This window comes from Salmo trutta, chromosome 16, assembly GCF_901001165.1.
Source record: "Salmo trutta chromosome 16, fSalTru1.1, whole genome shotgun sequence".
NCBI lineage: Eukaryota > Metazoa > Chordata > Actinopteri > Salmoniformes > Salmonidae > Salmo > Salmo trutta.
In genome coordinates, this window is record NC_042972.1 from 55,892,342 (window position 1) to 55,906,059 (window position 13,718).

Here is a 13,718-nt window from a genome sequence, read left to right on the forward strand (position 1 = left end):
TGGAATGGCAGTGTCAGCCAATCAGCTCATTTGTTGTTCAACCCAACATGTCATTTCATAATGGCTGCTGTGGCTACTGCTAGTTAACATGAGGACAAAAGGGCAGTTTTCAGGGAAAACTAGCAGTATTTAAAGAGCAGTGTTGATTAAAGGTACGATTTGGAGTACAGTGGCATAACCCATCCCTGCATAGAGGTACATTTTCCAACCCATATCCCACACCAGCTCCATTGTGTCTTAATGTAGCCATGATTGAGTTCAGACTTCAGTGCATCTCAATGTAAAATAGCTTCACGATAGGGTCGGTATCTTCTGGCAAGAACATTAGGTAGACTAGCTAGTTAGTTAGCTAATTTACAGTGGTTGGTATAATATAGAATAAACTCTCGTTTACCGTTTAGATGAGTCTTCTCTCAATGAAAGCTTCTTCGATGTTTTTTTCCCGAGTTGAAGGCTGCTAACGCGTTAGTTACTGCTGGTACACAGACAGGCTAACATTAGTGTAGGGTAAGCTAGCAGCTGCTAGTGCAGTGCTGAGTTCCCAAATGTTTAACGTTAGCTAGCTAAACGGACAGCTCACACTGACAATACGCAGCAACCAAGTTAGCCTTTTCTTCTTATCTAACGGTAACGTTAACTTAGCTGTCAAACAAGGTGTCAGCTCACCTGCTCCTTTAGCTAGCTACAACGTTAGCTAGCGTAACAACAAATTCGATTTAAAAAAAATATCGATGACAAGATCATGGGTTATGAGCCAATTGAAGAAATGCCGATATGTATGCGGTTCGTTAGTGATACCGCTTGTCAACCACCCTCCGAATGGTTTACCCAATGCTAACTAATAATGGTAACAATAAATCGCTAGCTAATTAGTAACGTTGGCTCCATGGCTAACCAAACGCTGAGTTGGCTCACGGTGAAAGCCACTGCACTGTCAAACGCTATCGACTCAAAACCGCACACACGTGAGCGGTATCTACATCGAACGTTGAAGATTAAATCAGAGAGAAAGCATCCAATATCTTCTAAAACGAAAATAACGAGAACCTTACACTTTAGATAAAATAAAGAAAACGAGATTCCCTTCAGCTCCGGCTTCCAATACTGTGTGATTGCGACCCGCAATTCGGGGTGTTCCTGCATGTGCAGGAACGCCCCCCCCCCCCTCGAGCATCCAATTGGTTCCTGCGTGACCGCCTTTACCCTCGAACACTTCTTCCTCTTCCTCTGTATTATGGCGGCCCACAAACAAATGTTATGGGTGCATGCCGCCACCTACTCTATTTTGTAGGATGAATTCGTTACACTTTGTGAAAAATTGCCCTACCAACTAACCCTGTACCCATTAAAACCGCACCACTATTCCACATATTATCTGATCCTACTCCAGGCCGGCAGCCTGGGAGGACGGGTCACTATCATTCAAAACATCTTGTAACTCTTATTCTTCCCAGCTCTGCAGATTTTGCTCTGCAGAGTCATAGATCATTTATTTTGGTACTGTCCATATCTAGCTCGTTTTTGGTCACAGGCCTAGGAATGGCTGAAGAATTGCAGATAGCAATACTGGGTGATTTTAAAAGTCATAGTCAATCGATCAATAATATAATAATTATTTTAGCAAAAATGTTTATCTTTAATTTACAATCTGTATAAACTATGAGAATAGAAAGGTACAGTACTTTTGTGAAGCAGCACAGTTGAAAAATATATGGCAAATATAAATCCAATATGGATGGTGTTAAGAAACAGGGAGGGGTTGAATGGAGCTGAAGGGTGGGACTAATAACAACAAGATAACAAATGTAAAACATACGGTGTCTGTAAAATGTACACTACCGTTCAAAAGTTTGGGGTCACTTAGAAATGCCCTTGTTTTTGAAAGAAAAACATTTTTTTTGTCCATCTAAATAACATCAAATTGATCAGAAATACAGTGTAGACATTGTTAATATTGTAAATGGCTATTGCAGCTGGAAACGGCAGATTTTTTTTAATGGAATATCTACATAGTAGGCGTACAGAGGCCCATTATCAGCAACCATCACTCCTCTGTTCCAATGGCACGTTGTGTTAGCTAATCCAAGTTTATCATTTTAAAAGGCTAAATGATCATTAGAAAACCTTTTTGCAATTATGTTAGCACAGCTGAAAACGAAGCTGAAGAAGCAATAAAACTGGCCTTCTTTAGACTAGTTGAGTATCTGGAGCATCAGCATTTGTGGGTTTGACTACAGGCTCAAAATGGCCAGAAACAAAGACGTTTCTTCTGAAACTCGTCAGTCTATTCTTGTTCTGAGAAATGAAGGCTATTCCATGCGAGAAATTGCCAGGAAACTGAAGGTCTCGTACAACGCTGTGTACTACTCCCTTCACAGAACAGCGCAAACTGGCCCTAACCAGAATAGAAAGAGGAGTGGGAGGCCCCGGTGCACAACTGAGCAAGAGGACGAGTACATTAGAGTGTCTAGTTTGAGAAACAGATGCCTCACAAGTCCTCAACTGGCAGCTTCATTAAATAGTACCGGCAATTGAGACATCTGTGGCATTGTGTTGTGTGACAACTGCACATCTTAGAGTGGCCTTTTGTTGTCCCCAGCACAAGGTGCACGTGTGTAATGATCACGCTGTTTAATTAGCTTCTTGATATGCCACACCTGTCAGGTGAATGGATTATCTTGGCAAAGAAGAAAGCTCACTAACAAGGATGTAAACAAATTTGTGCACAAAATTTGAGAGAAATAAGCTTTTTGTGAGTATGTCAAATTTCTGGGATATTTTATTTCAGCTCATGAAACATGGGACCAACAGGTTTGTATGTAGACCTACTGATAGCTAGCTGTAGTTCTATCTAGTAAACTCTTTAGGTAACAGTGATCTTTAGGTGATCACTGAAAAGTACATTTCCTGAAGAAAATGTGGTGTGTTTGCTAGCATGTTATAAAGCATGTATGGTTTTGAAATATGTTATAGTAGTGCTAATGTCTGCAGTAGTAATGGTGGTGACTGGTTTTAGTTGAAAAAGTAGATAGATGAAAAGTTAGGGTAGCCTGAAAATATGAAAGTTGGTTTGGTGTCTCTAACTTGAATGGTTCAAGAGTTACTGTTTGTGGGTTATTTTATGCAGATGTATGCACATTTATTTAATCATAATTGATAAAAGTGTTAAAGAATTTGAAGTTAGGATAGCCTGAACATGTGAAAGTTGGTTTAGTGTCTCTAGCTTGAACGGTTCAAGAGTTACTGTTGGTTGGTTATTTTATGCGAATTTCTGCAAAATTACACTACCGGTCAAAAGTTTTAGAACACCTACTCATTTTTTTTTTTACTATTTTCTATATCGTAGAATAATATTGAAGACATCAAAACCATGAAATAACACATATGGAATCATGTAACCAAAAAAGTGTTTGAGAAAGTATTTGAGATTCTTCCAATAGCCGCCCTTTGCCTTGATGACCGCTTGGCACACTCTTGGCATTCTCTCAATCAGCTTCACCTGAAATGCTTTTCCAACAGTCTTGAAGGAGTTCCCATATATGCTGAGCACTTGTAATAATAACAAGATGGTAACTTTACAAGTATAGTTGTGGAGCTTGCTAAAGCTCTTTAGAAGTATTTTTGTGGTAGAAGTTTAAAACATTTTACTTTACTATTTAACAGCCTAGAATTGATTGACACACCGGTGCATCCATCTAAGTTACATAACAAAAAAATCCCCATCAAAATCTGTCGGTTTAAGCTAGATATATCTGTTTTTTTTGCATTGGATGTGTCTCAACCAGAGGAGGATGGTGGGAGGAGCTATAGGAGGACGGGCTCATTGTAATGGCTGGAATGGAATTTTTGGAACGGTATCAAACACTTCCAACACATGGAAACCACTCTGTTCCAATGGTTCCTTTCCAGCCATTAAAATTAGCCCCTCCTCCAATAGCTCCTCCCACCAGCCTCCACTGGTCTCAATCACCCGCATCTGCCAATGATGCACTTCCGCATCTGCGGTGAAAGGTGGTAGAGCTAGAGCAGTGTTTGTCAGACCATGAGACATCCCGAAAAACGTCTGTAGCGTCTGAAAGGTTTGACCTATAAACTATTATGCTTTACGACCCCCAAAAGTGTCAGAAGTCAGTACCATCAATGTGCCAACTTCTGTTTGGTAGCGTCCGAACCATTTGGGCTACAAAATAATGGGACCCCAATAAGGGGCGATTCTCACGAACATGATGGTGTTCTCCATTTTGCTTTACGTACCAGTTTTTTTTAAATGAATGGAAGTATAAAGGTAGTTTTGTGCCTACCCCAAAAATGTGTTAAATATGTGTAAAATGTTGTTTTTTTTTATATATCCCCTAGATGTAGGACAGACACTTCAAAACCTTGTTTCTTTAGATTTTGGGGGTTTTACTGTCCTTTTTGCCATTTATGAATGTTATTGAAAGCGTTTCTATGGGCTTTAGAAGTAAAGACCAAAATCTATATTTTATCAAATAGTTTTTTTATATTTTATTTTGATACCTAAAGGGGTCTTAAAATTGCAAATCAAATAGCTAAATGACCAGTAGTTGTGTTCAGTGGTTGTGGTCTTTAGTGGTCAGTAGTTGAGTGGTTGTGGTCCTTAGTTTAGTGGTCAGTAGTTGTGGTCAGTTTTGTTTAGTTGTGGTCAGTAGTTGTGTTCAGTAGTGGTTAGTAGTTTATATAAGTAGGTGTATGATCAGTAGTTGTGTGGTTGTGGTCAGTAGTTGTGGTTGTGGTCAGTAGTTGTGGTCAGTAGTTGTGTGGTTGTGGTCAGTAGTTGTGGTTGTGGTCAGTAGTTGTGGTCAGTAGTTGTGTGGTTGTGGTCAGTGGTTGTGGTCAGTAGTTGTGTACGTAGTTGTGTGGTTGTGGTCAGTAATTGTGTTCAGTAGTTGTGGTCAGTAGCTGTGTGACTGCAGTCTGCAGTTGTGTGGTTCAGTTGTTGTGTGGTCAATATTTGTGTGGTTGTGGTCAATAATTGTGGTCACTCTCTTCACCCTCACCATAATTGTTGCCTTTTGCGGCTGTGAGTATCCATAGCAACGGTTCTGTTCAGGCTGCTCAATGATGACACAGAGAGCTGTTAGTAGATGTTAACTAGCCACTTTTTGTCACTCTAGAAGCTATTCCTAATCCGCTCTATCCAATCAGATGGGTACAGCCCACCCGTGTCTTTAGAGACAGGCAAACTAGCCAGTTGGGTTATTTAGAGCATGGAGCATGATCCTGAGAAGGAGAACAAAGCTATTGAGCCTTAGAAATATTCTCTTCATCATTCCAGGTCGCCCAGACCAGGGAAGCATTTGAAATCTTAGCACTAGCTGTTCGGCCGAAACAGATTCATAAATCATGGGAATTTGTCGAGCTATGAAGACGCTCTCTCCTGCCGAGCAAAGCGTTGCTAGGGAACAGTAGCCTTGGAAACATTGCTCCCTTATGGCTAAAGCAAGTGTGAGAAACATGCTAACATACAGTACGTTTGTGATTTAATACTAAATAAATACTGCACTCGGACCCACAAAACGTATTTGTTAGATTCATGATACTGTTGTTAGACAAAGCAAAGAAAGTGACCTTCAAAGCGTGATGTAATTTTATTGGAATTTGCAGCTGTTGTTGACATGACTTGCTGCATCTAGAAAAAGAGCAGTTGATGGATAACTAAAACAGCTCTATCTACTGTCTGATTCAAGCTATTCCTAAAATGTAAAATGCTCTGTTTTTGCTGACTTGTTGGGGTAGTGGTCAAAACAGCAGTTGTTTGCAAAAAAGTTACAGAAAATGTTGTTGATGTGGTTACTAAAACAGTTGTAATGTTTTATCAGAATATATTTTTTGATTGAAATGCAATATGAGTAACAGAGAAGTAAACAAAGATGTAAACGTTCTAAATTTTGTCTAAGTTGTTGCAAAGCGCTCAAAGTAGCTGAATTGTGCCAAAAATTGCATTATTGCATTTACAGTGAATGGAAGTTGGAAGTGATAATGTCACAATGGGGCCTGCAATAATGCCTTTTTGATGGACGACAAAAAGGACAAAAAGTTTAATATTTCAAAAAGTATACAAGATTTCAAAAAGTTGTATACAAGCAACTCAAGCATGACCATTATGCACATTTTAAAGTTTGAGCTGCATCTCTAGCTTAAATGGTGTAAGAGGAGTAGCGTGCTAAATAAGAAGACGAAGAAGAAGAAGTATGTCAAATGATTGAAGCTGGAGATTTTGATTTGCAAGCTTCACAATAACTTTTTACAAGTAAAGTTTTGGGGCTTGCTAAAGCTCTTTAAAAGTATTTTTGTGGTGGAAGTTTAAAACCTTTTACTTTACTATTTAAAGCAAAAATGTTTTAAAGTATGTATGGTTTTAAAAAACATTATAGTAGTGGTAGTGTCTGCGGTAGTAACTGTGGTAACTGGTTATATTTTAAAAAGTAGGTACATGAAAAGTTAGGATAGCCTGAACATATGAAAGTTGGTTCGGTGTATCTAGCTTGAACAGTTCAAGAGTTACAATTATTGTTGTTAGGTATTATGTGCTAATTTATACATATTAACGAGTTATAATTTATAGTGCAAACCAGTTAGACCAAAGCTAGTGCAAGCCAGAGCTAGCTAGCTATGCCCAGGACCAGAGCTGGACAAGAGCTAGTGCTGAGCAGTAGTTGTGGTCATTAGTTGTGTAGTTGTGGTCAGTAGTTGTGGTCAATTGTTTTGCTGTGGTCAATAATTATGTGGTTGTGGTCCTTAGTTGTGTGGTCCAGCATTTGTGTGGTCAGTTGTTGTGGTCAGTAGTTTTGGTAAGTTGGTGTGTGGTTCAGTAGTTGTGGTAAGTAGTTGTGTGGTTGTGGTCAGTAGTTGTGGTCAGTAGTTTTGGTAAGTAGGTGTGTGGTCAGTAGTTGTGGTCAGTAGGTTTGTTGTTGTGACCAGTACTTTTGTGGTTGTGGTCAGTCGTGTTGTGGTTGTGGTCAGTAGTTGTGGCCAGGTAGTTGTGGTCAGTAGTTGTGGTGATTAGATGTGTGGTCTGTAGTTGTGTAGTCAGAAGTTGTGTGATTGTGGTCACTCTCTTCACCCTCGTCATAACCTTTGCCCTCTGTCTGTGAGTATCCATAGCAACAGCTCTGTTCGGGCTGCTTAATTAATGATGACACAGAGAGCTGTTAGTAGACGTTAGCTAACCACTTTTGTCACTCTAAACTCCGACAAACAGCTTTAACTGTTTTTTGGTAGAAGCTATTCCTAATCTGTTCTATCCAATCAGAGGGGTACAGTTGAGTTATTTAGAGCACGGAGCATGATCCTGAGAAGGGGGATTAAGCTAGTGAGCATGAGAAATCTTCTCTTTATCATTCCAGGTCATCCAGACCGGGGAAGCATTCGAAATCATTGCAATAGCTATTTGGTCTAAAGCCGTTTCACCGATCATGTGATTTTGTCGAGCTATGAAAACGTTCTCTCCTGCTGACCGAAGCGTTGCTAGGCAACAATTGTCTTGGCAACACTGCTCCCTATGGCTAAAGCAAGTGTAAGAAACATGCTAACTTACAGTATTTTTGGCCTTTAATACTAAATAAATACTGCACTCTGACCCACAAAACGTATTTGCAAGATTCATGATAGTGTTGTTAGACAACGCAAGGAAAGTGAAATTCAAAACGTGATGTAGTTTTATTGGAATTTACAGCTGTTGTTGGTAAATAACTAACGTTAATCTGCTAGCTTCTGACATGACTTGCTGCATCTAGAAAGAGAGCAGTTAATGGGTTATTAAACAGCTTTATCTACTGATCGATACAAGGTAGTGCTAAAATGTATTCTGTTTTGAAAATCAGAGGAAAATGTCATACCCTCTGGGTGGGCTGCACCAACATGGTTTAAATTCATCTAAGATTAGAGCTAATATAGGTTTTGTAAATCTAGGTTTATAATTAATCAGATATGTGTTGCACCACTTAATTTAAAATCTGGATTAGTAAATCTATGATTAACGGTTTTACACTGTGATTAATAACAATGTAATGTTGTTAGAACTACTGCAACGCCATCGTGAAAGGTTATCATGGGTTGGCTGATTTGAAATAAAAATCCGTTAATTCCCAGTACTAGACCAAAATGTAATTTGTTGGCTAACGTTAGCTACTGTAGCTAGCTAGTTTATAAACTAAAATATAATTTATTGTTGTCATTACTTAACGTTATTTAGGCATTTATTATTTGTCCCCTAGCCACCTGATCATTGCACGTCAAAGAAGTTCACATTTCTCCGCTCATGAAAAAAACCTCTTGTCGGAACTGATGGAGGAATTTAGTAACGTACTGGAGGATGAAAAGACAGACAACACGACTGTCAAAAAGAAAGAAGATTTAAAGAATCGACACAGATTAAAGCGAAGATGGACCCAAATTGGATGAAGATGTGCTGGAAAAAATTCCAAGTGAAAGCCTAAAAGAATGTGGCAGAGGAGAGGCGGGGGCTTTTCAGACCCCTCCGTCCAAGGTAATTGATCCTCTATCCCAGAAGATATGCAAAATGATTCCCCAGCAGTTTACACCTCTCCTTAGCATAAATAAATAAGAATAAATAACTCTACAGCACCTGCTGTCTCTCTACCACACCTGCTGTCTCTAACTCTGAATGATCGGCTGTGAAAAGCCAACTGACATTTACTCCAGAGGTGCTGACCTGTTGCACCCTCTACAACCACTGTGATTATTATTATTTAACCCTGCTGGTCATGAACGTTTGAACATCTTGGTCATGTACTGTTATAATCTCCACCCGGCACAGCCAGAAGAGGACTGGCCACCTCTCAGAGCCTGGTTGCTCTCAATGTTTCTTCCTAGGTTCCTGCCTTTCTAGGGAGTTTTTCCTAGCCGCTGTGCTTCTACATCTGCATTGCTTGCTGTTTGGGGTTTTAGGCTGGGTTACTGTATAGCACTTTGAGACATTGGCTGATGTAAAAAGGGCTTTATACAGTTGAAGTCAGAAGTTTACATACACCTTAGCCAAATACATTTCAACTCAATTTTTCAAAATTCCTGACATTTAATTCTGGTAAAAATTCCCTGTCTTTGGTCAGTTAGGATCACCACTTTATTTTAAGAATGCGAAATGTCAGAATAATAGTAGAGAGAATGATTTATTTCAGCTTTTATTTCTTTCATCACATTCCCAATGGGTCAGAAGTTTACATACACTCAATTAGTATTTGGTAGCATTGCCTTTAAATTGTTTAACTTGGGTCAAACGTTTTGGGTAGCCTTCCACAAGCTTCCCACAATAAGTTGGGTGAATTTTGACCCATTCCTCCTGACAGAGCTGGTGTAACTTTGTCACGTTTGTAGGCCTCCTTGCTCGCACACACTTTTTCAGTTCTGCCCTCAAATTTTCTGTATGATTGAGGTGAGGGTTTTGTGATGGCTACTCCAATACCTTGACTTTGTTGTCCTTAAGTCATTTTTCCACAACTTTGGAAGTATGCCTGGGGTCATTGTCCAGTTGGAAGATCCATTTGCGACCAAGCTTTAACTTCCTGACTGATGTCTTGAGATGTTGCTTCAATATATCCACATAATTTTCCTACCTCATGACGCCATCTATTTTGTGAAGTGCACCAGTCCCTCCTGCAGCAAAGCACCCCCACAACATGATGCTGCCACCCCGTGCTTCACGGTTGGGATGGTGTTCTTCGGGTTGCAAGCATCCCCCTTTTTCCTCCAAACATAACGATGGTCATTATGGCCAAACAGTTCTATTTTTGTTTCATCAGACCAGAGGACATTTCTACAAAAAGTACGATCTTTGTCCCCATGTGCAATTGCAAACCGTAGTCTGTCTTTTTTATGACAGTTTTAGAGCAGTGGCTTCTTCCTTGTTGAGCGGCCTTTCAGGATATGTTGATATAGGACTCGTTTTACTGTGGATATAGATACTTTTGTACCTGTTTTCTCCAGCATCTTCACAAGGTCGTTTGCAGTTTTTCTGGGATTGATTTGCACTTTTCGCACCAAAGTACGTTCATCTCTAGGAGACAGAACGCGTCTCCTTCCTGAGCGGTATGATGGCTGCGTGGTCCCATGGTGTTTATACTTGCGTACTATTGTTTGTACAGATGAACGTGGTACCTTCAGGCGTTTGGAAATTGCTCCAAAGGATGAACCAGACATGTGAAGGTCTACAATTTATTTTCTGAGGTATTGGCTGATTTCTTCAGATTTTCCCATGATGTCAAGCAAAGAGGCACTGAGTGTGAAGGCAGGCCTTGAAATACATCCATAGGTACACCTCCAAATCACTGAAATGTCAGAAGCTTCTAAAGCCATGACATCATTTTCTGGAATTTTCCAAGCTGTTTAAAGGCACAGTCAACTTAGTGTATATAAACTTCTGACCCACTGGAATTGTGATACAAGGAATTAAAAGTGAAATAACCTGTCTGTATACAATTGTTGGAAAAATTACTTGTGTCATGAACAAAGTAGATGTCCTAACCGACTCGCCAAAAATATAGTTTGTTAACAAGGAATGTGTGGAGTGGTTGAAATACGTGTTTTAATGACTCCAACCTAAGTGTTTGTAAACTTCTGACTTGAACTGTAAATACATTTGATTGATTGATTGAACTGGTAAATATCAATGAATATAATGAACGTTAATGCTACTTTACTACAATGTTACCATTATCAGGCCCGTTACATCATCATTCGTACCAAGGCTGGGCATATCATAAGCTCCAATTCAATTGTTGTACAAAATGGGCACGTAAATTGCCTACTAAAAATGTGTTAATTTTCTTTCTTTTCTTTCCTTTAGTTGAGCCGACACCCTGTGACGTGGAGAAACAGCAGTGCCTGGATATTGCGCCAGCAGCAAAAACACAAGACAGGTGCTCATATTGAAGTTTTGGAGCTGGAGAGAGAGAAATCTTTTATTTAATTTTATTTCACCTTTATTTAACCAGGTAGGCCAGCTGAGAACAAGTTCTCACGTACAACTGCGACCTGGCCAAGATGAAGCAAAGCAGTGCAACACAAACAACACAGAGTTACACATGGAATAAACAAACACAATACAAAACAAACAAAACCAAACACAAAAGAAAAATCTATATACAGTGTGTTCAAATGCAGTAAGATTAGGGAGGTAAGGCAATAAATAGGCCATAGTGCAGAAATAATTACAATTTAGCATTAACACTGGAGTGATAGATGTGCAGAAAAATCTACTGCAGATTGAGGTCCTGAATTTTTCAAAAAGAGCTACTGCAAATTCAGAAACAAACTCCTGCAGGGTAACAAATGCCCACTGTGTAAAGAATGCTGATCTTTTTAGTTATTTAAACAATAATTTATTAAAACAGTGCTTTCCCAAGCAATTTTGTGTCCTCCACATCTTGTCCCCACTCATGTGTTCTGGTGCTTCCAGTTCCACCCTGTATGGTATTGAGAATAACAAAGTCTTAATAATACATTTGAATACAGATAGCCTAATTAGGAATTGTAAGTGTCGATCAAAATATAATATTGCTTTTTACATGTTACCAATGTTACATTATATACACCTTAGGCTGCAAAATGGTTCTCAATCAAGGTTCTCCTCACAGCATTCCTATTTGCATTGGCAGCATTTTGCACCTGGCCATCTTCCTCATTCGCCTCAGGTAGGTCCTATTCAGCCTCCTCAGGTGGCTCGTCTCCTTGTCTCTTGCCAAAGTTATACAGAACCGCCACTGCAATAATGATTGTCAGGGTAGTGTCCATCTTCGTGCGGAGCCCCTCCGTTAGGCAGGGGAATCTTTTTTTCCACACTCCCAAAAACTCTCTATATGAGACCTCTTGCCAGGATATGAGAGGTGTTGTATTCTCTCTCTTCAGATGTCTGGGGTTTTAAAAGGGGAGTCATAAGGTACCCACGACAGGCATGTCCATTGTCACCGAGTAGGTGGCCTTCATATGTCCCCCTATCCAGCATTGTCAAAGATTCTGCTGTAATGGGTGGATCCTGGCCATCTAGCTACGATGTTGGTGAGCTGACCTTTGTCATCATAGACAGCCTGCACGTTGATGGAGCAGTAAACTTTCCGATTACGGAATAGTTCTCCATTCTCACCACCAGGGTTGGGAATAGGAATGTGTGAACAGTCTATTGCCCCTACTACACCTGGGAATCTATCTCTCCTGTAAAATCCAGCTGCTGTTTCCTATGTAGGCTTGAATCTTATGTACTGATTCTTCAGACTGGCAAAAGCAATGGACACTCTGACTACAATCCTGCAGATGGTTGACTTGTGGAGTCCAAAAAGGTCCCCATCCACCATCTGGAAACATCCAGTTGCGTAGAATCGTAGGGCCACCAAGAGCTGACGTAGTGGGGGTACAGCCACATTCCTATCACTCCCATGCTTAATGGTTGGTCCCCCCTTTCTTTACAGTTGCATTACAGAGACCTTGGAGAAGCGGTATCTCCTTGAAAACACACCATTGTCATAAAACTCAACAGGATTCAACCTGTCTCTAATTATTCTCTGAGGAATTCTGTCATTTTGGTCTCTCCACAGTAGACATGCTCAGGGGCGAAAATCTGATATCAACTTTGGAGGGGACAATTACATGAAATTTTCTCAAGAGCAATTCCTGAGGGGAACACCAAAGTAGTGCTGTAACACATAGCCTACATTGTAATATGGTAAATGTATATTGAGGAACCAAAGAAATAAGGTGTTTGCCGTACTCCTAACTACCGGTACCCAAAACTACACAACTAATCACAACAGCAATACCATTGCCTTTAACAAATCTTAGTTCAGTCACCAGTTTAAGTTGAGAGCGGGGGTATCCATGGCATTTTCCAATTATGTTCCTATTTTACAAGTAAAAAAAATTGAGAACCTTTCATAATGTTGCCAAACAAAGACTCAACAAACTTACCTGAGACTCCCTGTCTCTGCCAGTCTGTCCCTGCATATCTGTCCCCAACTCTGCTGTCTGTGTGCCATCTGTTGCCTGCTCTGCCTACTGACATCATTGTGAAACATTTCCATTAGAATTTCATTTCTTTCTTATGAACATTTTATCAACTAGTCTTTGAGATATTAGGCTACTAGGGTTCTTACTATGCGTTTTGGTGTATTGAAAAATACTCTGATGTCCGTCTTTTATTTTTCTGCCATTTTTCTACCTGGCTGGCTGGCTGGCTACACACACAGTGTGTAGGTTATTTACAGTAGGAGATGGGCTTCTATCATCTTCAATCATTCTATTTGGGCTTCGATCTAAAAGGTAGCTAGCAAATGTGAAACGGATTAAAATGACAAGAGTTGACAGCTGTATGAGTTCACCATTTACACAACATATGCTGCAACCTTTTGTAATTGTAATAGTTTGTTTTATATTGGCTGGCTTCCAACAATAGCTGAATTTGCAAAGCTAGCGAGCACCAATTCAGTTTCAGTGGTGTTTGCTATAATCTTTGCTACCCGGGTTAAATAAAGGTGAAATAAAATAAATAAATAAAAGTTCCCTTGCGACAATTTAGCTTTTGCAACGAGACCATTAAATATATTTAAGACAATGGTAGAAGAGAGTGTAGTTCTGTTCAGTTTGGATTTCAGTTTATCGCTAACCTTATCACAGGGACTTTGAAGCACTAACTTACATCATCTGCATGCTGATCTTGGAATAAATTGACGATAGCAAAGATTCCATCT

General features: G+C 39.8%; 1 protein-coding gene across 7 annotated transcripts in view; it reads right to left on the reverse strand.

The window, feature by feature from the left end:
- The window catches only part of r3hdm2 (R3H domain containing 2), a 92,442-nt gene extending 91,289 nt beyond the window's left edge, over window positions 1-1,153 (reverse strand). For 2 of the 7 annotated variants that reach the window (XM_029695025.1, XM_029695029.1), the window contains exon 1: window positions 395-1,142. The gene's annotated coding sequence lies outside the window, so the exon portion shown is untranslated. Of the gene's footprint in view, window positions 1-394 lie in introns of all 7 variants that reach the window. The other 5 variants (XM_029695023.1, XM_029695028.1, XM_029695024.1 and 2 more) reach the window with 4 other exon arrangements.
- Window positions 1,154-13,718: the final 12,565 nt, after the last annotated feature.